Source organism: Pollachius pollachius (assembly GCF_949987615.1).
Source record: "Pollachius pollachius genome assembly, chromosome: 17".
In the NCBI taxonomy this organism is placed as follows: domain Eukaryota; kingdom Metazoa; phylum Chordata; class Actinopteri; order Gadiformes; family Gadidae; genus Pollachius; species Pollachius pollachius.
In genome coordinates, this window is record NC_136950.1 from 1864584 (window position 1) to 1875149 (window position 10566).

General features: G+C 40.6%; 1 long non-coding RNA gene across 1 annotated transcript; it reads right to left on the minus strand.

Annotated features, from left to right (window-relative positions):
- Positions 1–8823: 8823 nt before the first annotated feature.
- LOC307089034 lies at positions 8824–10121 on the minus strand. Its single transcript, XR_013812600.1, has 4 exons — positions 9985–10121; positions 9402–9573; positions 9208–9287; positions 8824–8910 (listed from the first exon to the last, which is right to left on the minus strand). It is a non-coding gene; the product is annotated as an uncharacterized lncRNA (long non-coding RNA).
- Positions 10122–10566: the final 445 nt, after the last annotated feature.

Genomic DNA, 10566 nt, shown 5'->3' on the forward strand with positions numbered 1-10566 from the left:
TTAGCTTCACAAGCAGATTTCAGGGTTGCAGTTGTGTATTGAAGGGCTGATTTCAGTAGCAATAGACCGAGAGTGTGCCTGGTACACATGCCATGCCCCCTCCCCCAACACCCTAGAATGCCTTTCCGTTGCTTCATGGGGTTACTGCTACTGCTTTCTTTGTTTTGATTGGCTGATTGACCCGTGGATAGGTTCCATCAGTTTATGGATAGTCATGCTTTTTATATGGACTCACCCCTTGTAACCCAAAGCGCACTCCCCACACACATACACACACATGCAGAGGCATAAACACACCATCATATTCTACTCAGAGAGCTTAGCGACTGCAAAGTGACATTTTAGCTTGCTAACAGCTCCATGGTGTACGTTTAGCACAATGGGATGTAGCCATCACCAACCCACGGGCCGAGGGAGGTGCCCACGGGGCTGACTGGTGAGAGGGAGCAATGGGAGTCTGGAGTCTGAAGACCACCACACCATGTCTCCTCAGAGCTTCCTTTCTGCCGCTTCTGATCCACGTCCCCAAACGGACACACAAACCATCCCGTACTAAGAAGATGAAAAGCTGCTTTGCCATCTCAAGACAAACGGACACACAACCATCTCTGTAATAATAGGATGAACCGGCAAAAAGAACAAAATGTGGTTTCATTGTTCATTATCAATATTATTATTAATGTTACTATTACTTGTGTGATAAATGCAATACATCAGCTAAGTGAACAGGCATCAAATACTGCTGTATCTTATTTATGAAAGTGGAAATGAAAACGATATTTATTTCCTTTGTGGTGTGGATGTGGTTTCACCGCTCCCTGTTTACAAACGGCTGTGAAATGGCCTGACACTCATCACAAACCGCCACTGCTCAGAGGTTTATAACAGTTACGTCTGTTTGTGTGTTATTTCATGATTGCTAACAACAACGTCAGTGTCCTGGACATCATTGCTAGGTGTGATAATGTTAAAGTGCTCTTCTGCTCTGCCCTCTGTCTTCTCTCTATTCTGTCATCAACTATGATCAGTGGTTTGGTTAAAGACATTAGAAAGACATTATACTAATACCATTAGGATAATTATTATTTATTATTACTTTAACGGTAATATTTTATTATTATACAGACATCATATAACCACGAGTATGACCCTATATTCACCAGGATATTCCTTATCTAATGTGAGTTGTAGAGGGTTTTTCATCTGCTTATGTCCCGCCCACCACACACACACACACACTCACTTTCCTCTTAGTAATCAAAATTGTCAGAAACTGAATAAAAAACAAAAATAATAAAAATGTCACAAGTCACAGGGAAATTTTCAGGTTTGCAGCGATGAAAGCTACGTTGTCGATATAAATAAAATTAAAAAAAAAGGTAAAAAATGCAGAAAGAAAATACATAGCCGATAGACAGCCACACCCGTTGTGTATACAGAGGGCGGAGCAACTGGGTCAAGTAGGGTGCTGTACACGACCCAGCTAGAGACAGAAAACAGGGGGTGACTGGGTGAAGGGGCTGTACACCACCCAGCTAGAGACAGAAAACAGGGGGTGACTGGGTGAAGGGGCTGTACACCACCCAGCTAGAGACAGAAAACAACACCCATCTAGAAAAACAGCTACAACAAGAATACCACTCCTGAATAATATATATATATATACTTTTTAGTACTTTGAGTTGAAATACTTTTTAGTACTTTGCGAATACTTGTCTGTATATAAAACAAAAGCCTCTGATAATAAATGAGTAAAAAAAATACATACTGAATTTGGTGGTGATGTTGTAATTATGAACATATGTGTGTCCTGTTGAGTGATTTGGTAGGGGTAAGTATTCCAATGTCTTAGCTAACCCTAACCCTGTTGTGTGATTTTGGTGGTAGTATGTTTTCTAATGTCTATTTTGGTTAAGAGACTAAAGCTGAAGGAGGCTCAAAGTCTTGGTTTGTATTGTACGGCACTTCATATATTCTGTATAGATACATTGTACTTCAAGGTACTACTTACAGTTACTGATTTAGAACGATACTGAGAATTTTACTTGTTATTTTTGTGCTTGGAGTCAAACTAAACACTAAACAATACACATAGATAAACTCAAAAATCAATGTTCCCGACATACACAAGTATGTCAGTGACAAGGGATAAGTATTGTCTTTGTGTTTATAAAATGTATATAATTCATCTATACATTAAAACAATTGTCTTATTATGATATATATATATATATATATATATATATATATATATATATATATATATATATATATATATATATATATACATGAATCTCAACGTTCCTTAAAACAAAGATGCAGTCAAAATCCACGTTCCTAGATACATCTAACGTAGAGGTTTAAACTGCTCTCAGGTCTTTTGGGGTTTTGGTCGAAATACAATCAGGGTAGGCTATATTCTGTTTGAGATTTGTGGAAAAACAAGCAACATTCTGTAACACGCATGCCAATATCCTATATTATTAAATGTTGATAGAACACAATATTCTGAACAACCCGCAAACATATTGATACTAGATTACTGTGATGGAGCGGGACGCTAGGATAAATACATTCCATAAACATTAATGTACCCAATTTAAGCACAGTTCATGTTGCTTACGAGTTTATGAGTTCTGTGTAAGTGTAATTAACACAAATCTAGATGAAGATGTATCACCTTAATAGTAAACGTCATTTTCTAATTTAAATAAAGGGTTAGGGTTAGGGTTATTATTTAGCTGTCTTTTACTCCGAACCATAGCTTACTTGTTGCAATATAAACTAGTGTGCTTCGATGGCAGCTATGCTGCTACGCTGCCATGAGCTTTGATGGTAGCTATGCTGCCATCAATTGTTTGTTTTTTGTAGTGAATTAGGTTCCACTGGTTAAACCTGGTTCCACTGCTTAAACTCAGTTCCACTGGTTAAACTAGGTCCTACTGGTTGAAGTAGGTTCCTGTGGTTAGGGGTCATAAACTAGGTTCCACTGGTTAGGGGTTGTAAACTAGGCTCCACTGGTTAGGGGTTGTATCCTAGGCTCCACTGGTTAGGGGTTGTAAACTAGGCTCCACTGGTTAGGGGTTGTAAACTAGGTTCCACTGGTTAGGGGTCATTAACTAGGCTCCACTGGTTAGGGGTTGTAAACTAGGCTCTACTGGTTAGGGGTTGTATCCTAGGCTCCACTGGTTAGGGGTTGTAAACTAGGCTCTACTGGTTAGGGGTTGTATCCTAGGCTCCACTGGTTAGGGGTTGTAAACTAGGCTCCACTGGTTAGGGGTTGTATCCTAGGCTCCACTGGTTAGGGGTTGTAAACTAGGTTCCACTGGTTAGGGGTCTTAAACTAGGCTCCACTGGTTAGGGGTCTTAAACTAGGCTCCAATGGTTAGGGGTCTTAAACTAGGCTCCACTGGTTAGGGAAATCTTCTAAGGTGCCTCAGTGCCAGACAGAACAGCGCCTCCTCGAGTGGCGCCGAGGCAATGACCCCTCATGGAAGAGAGGTTATTATTCATGCCCCGTGAGTATTTACTATTTCTGTTGTTGAGTGCAATGATCATGGCAAGCTGCATTTTGCTAGGGATAAGAAATAGGGAACCCGATTCGTATTTCTTTAATTTCTAAATGTGGAATGTGTAATCTATTAAAATTATTAGCTAATTATAAGCCACATTATTGAGTCTAATAGAGTGTTTGTATGTGTGGGCATTAACATCTACTAAAATGATTTGTTGGAGGCACACCAACAATAGGAAGTGATGGAATTGGTGGGTGATCTAGGGGTGTACACATGCGAAAAGAGCTTGAGCTTCTTTATATGAAAGGGCCTAAATACATACAAGATTATCAATTTGGTGGTTCCAACCGGGAGTGATGTAATCCCTCCCTGAGAGGTATTTGGAAGATGTAGAGAAACACCATTAATGGGAACCTAGAATGACTTGTGAATAAGATAAGAGGTGTCGGCCTCTTTTATATAAATCTGAGCATAAGGTCTACTTTAGAATTCTTGCCACGGCCCACTGGCGGTTGTGTCTTTCATATGAAAGACGGCATTTAACTATATTAGAATTAGAATGATTAGGCGGCGGTAGCCCAAATGAAGGGATGCAATGTGTAGGTGACATAGGGGGCGAGGACACTCACAAGTGAGCTATAGACCTGGGGTCTCTTTTAGGTCAACGAGGGTCTCAAGGACATATACATGGAATCTCTGGCCTTTCAGGGAGGAACTCATAAAGAATCATCAAATGCTCCCTTGAAATGCATTGGAAACACAAGGCATTGCCATGAATTCATCTAAATTTGTAGACACGAGATAGAAACTTGGCCAGTAAACGTATCAACCCGGGGCAGTCTGTGAAGAGGGCCACCTGCATTTTCGGTACCCTAACCCTCCCACATCGTCATTAAGACCATCCCTTAGTTTTATAATGACATACCTTTGATTTAAAGGGGACATATTATGAAAACAGCACTTTTCCTGGGATTTGGGCTGTTGTTGTGGGTATATGGTGCTCCCACACGCATACAAACTTTGCGAAGTCTGTAAATGATTTTTTTAGTGAGATACGCATTTCTGGAAGCAGCCTGCCTCCAGCTACTAAACGAGCGAGTCAGTTTCGGCGCCCCCTCCTATGTAGGGGCCCCTTCTATGAAGGGGCCCCTACATAGGAGGGGGCGCCGAAACTGACTCGCCATCCAGCCTAGGATGGTGTAAATGCCCCCTTCTATGAAGGGGGCATTTATATATTACCTCCCTCTTCCCCACTCCCATCCAATCAGAGCATCACTAAGATTTTGTGGACCAGTGGACGAGCAGCTCCGTCAGGGGGAACTCGGCGCTAGCCCTGCAGCTAAGCTCCGGGAGTACAATCCCTTTCTCTGGTGCGGAGCTCACCCCGCCGGAGCTGCCGCCGAAGCTTCGGCGGAAGTCGGGAGGAGGAGACAAGGAGTAGAAAGGGATTGTACTCCCGGAGCTGACCTGCCGGACTGCCGCCGAGTTCCCCCGGCCGGCGCTGCTCGTGCGCCGGAGCTGCTAGTCCGCTGGAGATGCCACCTAGCTTCGGCGCCAGTTCAGCTCCCGGAGTACACCGCCGGACTGCGGCCAGACGGCTTCGACGGCGGCCGGACTGTATTCCGGCAGCTCCGGCGCGGGGAGCTCGGAGGCAGTCCGGCAGCTCAGCTCCCGGAGTACAATCCCTTTCTTCTCCATGTCGCGGTTCATGGACTTCAGAGAGTCAATGCCAAAGTTCCTTCCCCCCAATTCTTCTCAACAATGGCCGAGATATCCCCCACTACAAGTCTTTACTTGTGGAAGTACCAGAGACGTCAGACACAGTCTTTATTATTCATAATATCATCCGAGGCGGACATAGCTTTTGGCCGTGATATTAGATATATTATATAAATACCCGTATATAATATTATGTTATATTATATTATATAGATATAGAGCTCCAGGAGTCAGCAAACGGCAACAATCCCTTCTCCATGCTGTGGTTCATTCTGACAGCTCATTGGTCAATGGGTAGCAGCTCATTTGCATCAAAGCTACACACTAAGAAATAGAGGTACGGGATTGGTCCTAAAAAGGTACAAACCCTTTGTCCCCCCCACAGTACCCTATCAGGGTACAACACTGTACCTTAAATACAGGTACATATTTGTACCTTCTAATTTGTACCTCTAAAAGAACATTTCTGTACCCCTTGTGACAAAAATGTACCTTTATGTCCTGGAACAAAAATGTACCCATTGGAAAGGTACATAATTTGTCCCTTATGAGGTACTGCTGGGGGGACAAGCCACTGTGTACCTTATGGCGGCAAAAGTGTACCCATGAATTCAAATACAAAACCATTTGTAATTTTTCAAAATACATTCTTTTATTTTACATTTATTTTTACAGTTTAAATTCATCAGTCTTTAACATTTAACGGTTAAAACTGAAAGCATCAGGCTCGATGAGCCGTTCATAAATCAGTTTTTACATTTAAATGGAAAACATTGCAGGTGTAAAGCAGGGGAAATGATCTAGCAAGCACAAAATGTTTCAATCAACCATTTTTCCTTTAAAAAAAAACTAATTTAACAGTTAAAATGGAATGAGCATTCAAAATCAGTGTTAAATGGAAAACTTATCTAGCAAGCATTTAAACAAAATGTTTAAGCGCAACAAACAAGTTATCATCAACTGTATATGTGTCCAGTGATGTATGGTCAAGTTCAAGACCAGGTTTAATCAAAATCCAGTCACTGTTTAATTTTACATTATAAGCATGAAAATGTGAGTCAAAGGAAACTGGGATTAACATTTTACAGCACAGCACCCACAAAGTGTTGATGTTAAGAATGTACTTGATCTGCGCAAACACAGGAATTCTTTCAAGATGTACATGGTCTAATGGCAAAACATCTCTAATAGCATACTTCACGTTGTTTAGTGAAATTTGGGACACGCGCTGAATTTCTTTGCCCTCCCATTCTAAATCTCTGATCTGATTTCCTTTTAATGCATTCTGGAGGCCAATAGGAAGAGACAATAATGGTGTGCTCACTGATTTACCGGGCACTTTTTCACAATCACCCAAGACATTGTTCAGGGAAAATTCCCAGCATTGTTTGAGCTGGTGACGATTGCTCAGTGTCACTGTTATGTTTCTAAAATTTCGACAGTTATTGGTCAGATTCTTAAAATACTGATGTTTGCCTTCGAATCTCATACACCAAAGAGAACGAAGAGGACCATACATTAACATAAGTCGAGGATAATGTATAAGGAAGTGACATTTAGGAGTTAAAATCGTTCCAAATACCTCTGTCATCTCAGAAAGGAATGTATGCACAAGTAATTCAAGACATGCTAGATCATCTTTCCTCACTTTAGTGGCCATGACAATATCTGCAATATCTCTACATAATAAAAACACATGCCAGTATCTGCTGCCAGGAGGAATACGGTGCCCCATTATAAAAGGCAACAATCGAAATAGACACCATTTTTGGGAAGCTGTTCCTACGATTCCAGAAGTCCGGAGAAGTCTTTCAGACAACAGCACAGGTTGATTGGCCTTGTCATTCTGACCAATACAGAATTTTTGAAGCTCGTCATTTAGTTCAGTTATAGTAATATGTTTTTGTGTATGCGCTTCACGAATAACATACTTCATTGTCAGTGGTAAAACTCCCTCCAACATATCGTGCATGATGTCTGGAGGTAGAGACTTAGTTACATCAAAATAACTGAGTGCATCAAATGAACTAGGGCCATATACACCGTACAAAGCAGCATCTTCCTTGTTATGCCGGACACACTGGAGATGATATTTGTGGACTTCAGTTGTTCTCACAATAAAACTATCTTCCTGGAATTTTTGTTTAATTTCTGAATAGGTTGCCATACAGTAACGACAAATTCGACCTGAGTTAAAACACATGCGGAAGCCACCAATCATATGTGCCGACAGATTGTCTGCTGAAAAAGTTGCTAAAGCAGCAAAAACTTTGTGCTCCTTTCCACTGACACTTACTATGAAGCCTTCAGTTGAAAGCTGTTTTAGGTCATCTAACATGGGTTTCAGTACGACGTCCATACCAAATTGTTTTACATGTGAGTAACGAGCCAGCAGAGCTAGGTGAATGTGCTTCAGTTGAGATCAATACATTCCACTTAGATTTCCAATTGTGTAGTAAAATGCACATAACTTGTATTTAGTTCTCTTGGAGCCCAAAGGGTTTACAATCTCAAATTCGTCCTCATACAAATGAAGTCTTATTGCATTTGGATGCTCTTTGAAAATCAAATGTTCTTTAAAATTAACACCATCTGTATAATCCGACAGAAGCTGTTCATCTTTGTCCTCATTGTTTTCAGTAATTTTATTCCAGACATCTTCATGAGAACAGTATTTCCTTAGAACTTCAGAGATGGGAACATAGGAATAGCTTCCAATGTATTTCCTGAAGAGCCTCTTAGTGTGTAATGTACAGGTTCTGTATAGTCCATCTTGGCCTTGCAGCGTTCTTTTATCATGTGCGGAGAACGGACGACATCATATGCTTTTTCAAAGAAATCCGATGAGTGCAAAACTTGTTGAAGTTCAGGGCACTTTGAAATATCAAAACCGTTGTTTTTAAGATGGTGAGAAATAAACAAATCATAGTTTTCTTTCAAAAAACAAAATAGAAATTTGACATCATTGGTGATGTCTTGTTGTACTGACAAATGTAGAAGATTTACCTCTCTGCATTTAAGAATGAATCCAAACAGATTATCTCTGAAATCCTCCAATAAATTGTCTAAATTGGGCTTAACCGTTTCGGGATCCGAACCACTTGGATCAGTCATTGAACTTCCCTGCTGCACTGAGGACTCTTGAATGGGACAGTCATTTGTATATTCAGGTCTAAATACAAAGTGTCTGTGCTTTCTGTACACATGTTTTCTAAAAGAATGATATTTGGTAAAAGTTGACCGGCAATCACCTAAACCGCAGGTGACGTTAAAATTTGGTTGATGGGCATGAACAATGCCAACATGTTGCATCAACTTGAACAGCGTAAATGTCCTTCGAGGACACATAGGGCACTGGTGCATCGGAGGCATAATGGTTTAGCACAGAAGATTGATCACACGTAGTACAGTCACTGGCAGTGTTTTCTCGCCCTCTTCTACAATACTGACAATGCGCCTCTGAAGGAAGGTCAGAGTATTTTTCAGGTGCAGTGGGTATGCAATGTTGAAAACAAAATTGCATACTGAAGGCTGTGATGAAACCGTCTTCAATGCCCGTGCACTGGTACACGTCTACTCCGTCGACTTTCACCACGTTCAACGCTCTTCCGGCAATCGCCATTTTCCAGTCATTATCCAGCAGTCTTATGGTAGGATAGGGTGTAGCAGGGTTGCCCTACATGAAAGGAAAACATGCAAAAGGGAATGATTATAATTTGTTACCAATCAGTCAATTTGTGAGCTCATTGGCACTTTTATTACAATCAAATCAAATTTCTCAACAGTTCTATTAGAGTCCTATGTTATTTATTTATTTGTTATATTTTTCTTGGGGGGAAAAAAGTTGAAATTTTTGTTGCCCCTGACAAGAAATTTGCATCCTATTATATGAAAAAGTAAACAATTACTTTCTGTGCATATTTTTATGCAAGGTCTACTAGCAGTCATATTGTTGGATAATCCAGACGCTTACCTCTCCCATTGTAATGAAGTGTTCCACCTTTTCTTTGAAGATTAGTGGCAACAGGATCAGTCCGGCCCTGAAGTCGATTCCTGCAACACATGAAAATATACTACTTTCACAATCGCATGCATTTTCAACTGCACCTGGTGGTTATTACAGAGATCTAATTACATCAGGTTAATAAGCAAGGTGATCATCACTACCTGGTACATCTTCAGCAAGGGCATCTTGTCTTGTTTCGTTGTACTGTTTTGCTATGGGAGATTTTCCCTTGGCAAGTTGAAGAACATTTGTCAGTACATTGGCGAACCCCTCCCTGAAGCGATCACCAAAGCTTTTTTGTGATTGATGAATCCGGTCAACCTCGTTGAAAAGCTGTAGAACACACGCACTTTATACTTTTTTTTCATAAAATACGATTTTTTAAACTGAAGTAGTGTGTATTGGCATACTTCTGTTTTATAAAGGCAATACCTCACTTCTGTCCAATATATGTACTCATCACAGTTATGGGTGTCTCTACGGCTTTACTGTCATAGCCTATAATGAGCACATATCACTAAAGAAACACTTAAACCAACTCTCCACACTATAAACAAACTTAATTGGGAGCTATGAATAAAGTTATCATACTGCCTTGAAAATATATAATGAAAAACTATTTGAAAACTGTATTACCGTACCTATATAACCTAACAGTTTGATTTCACTTCAATTTCTAATATCCAAAATAATTACATATAGATTGACAAAACTCCACTGTAACAGTTCGGCATTTCCACTCACTTCAGCAGGCATCCTCAGGTGTGGATATTTAATTAGAACATCCTCTACAGTCATTCCTTCCATAATCTCACGTCTTCTCCACGGAAATGTTCGGACCATCCGGTCATGGACAGTAGACATGTCTGGTTGGGTCTTCAGGTATTCGTTTTGAAGCACATTCACATGAGCCTCAATTGTGCTGGAGTCCTCGCCAACACCAATTTCCTTTGGCAAAAAGGACAGATAGATGCTAAAAGTCAGTGCACTCATTGTACACTAATACAGTACTGGTTGACAAACAATATCCTATGGACTTACATCAGTAAGACTTGCTGACATCCGACCGCGGAGCCTGTGCTGAACCAGCAGATGCCGTAGTGGATTCAGACTGCTTTTTGTTGCCAAACTTCTCCTTCACCTTCCTTACTTCACAGTCGTTTACAAGAGGTGCACGTTCAGCGTTGAATTTACGTTTGAGGGACATGTGCCAGGTGTGCTAGTAAAAATTAAACACATTTGACTCACTGTTATATTGCAGCAAGTAAGGAATGAGTAACAATACTGTTTTACAAACAAACATTAAATTTTTACTAAAAACTATTT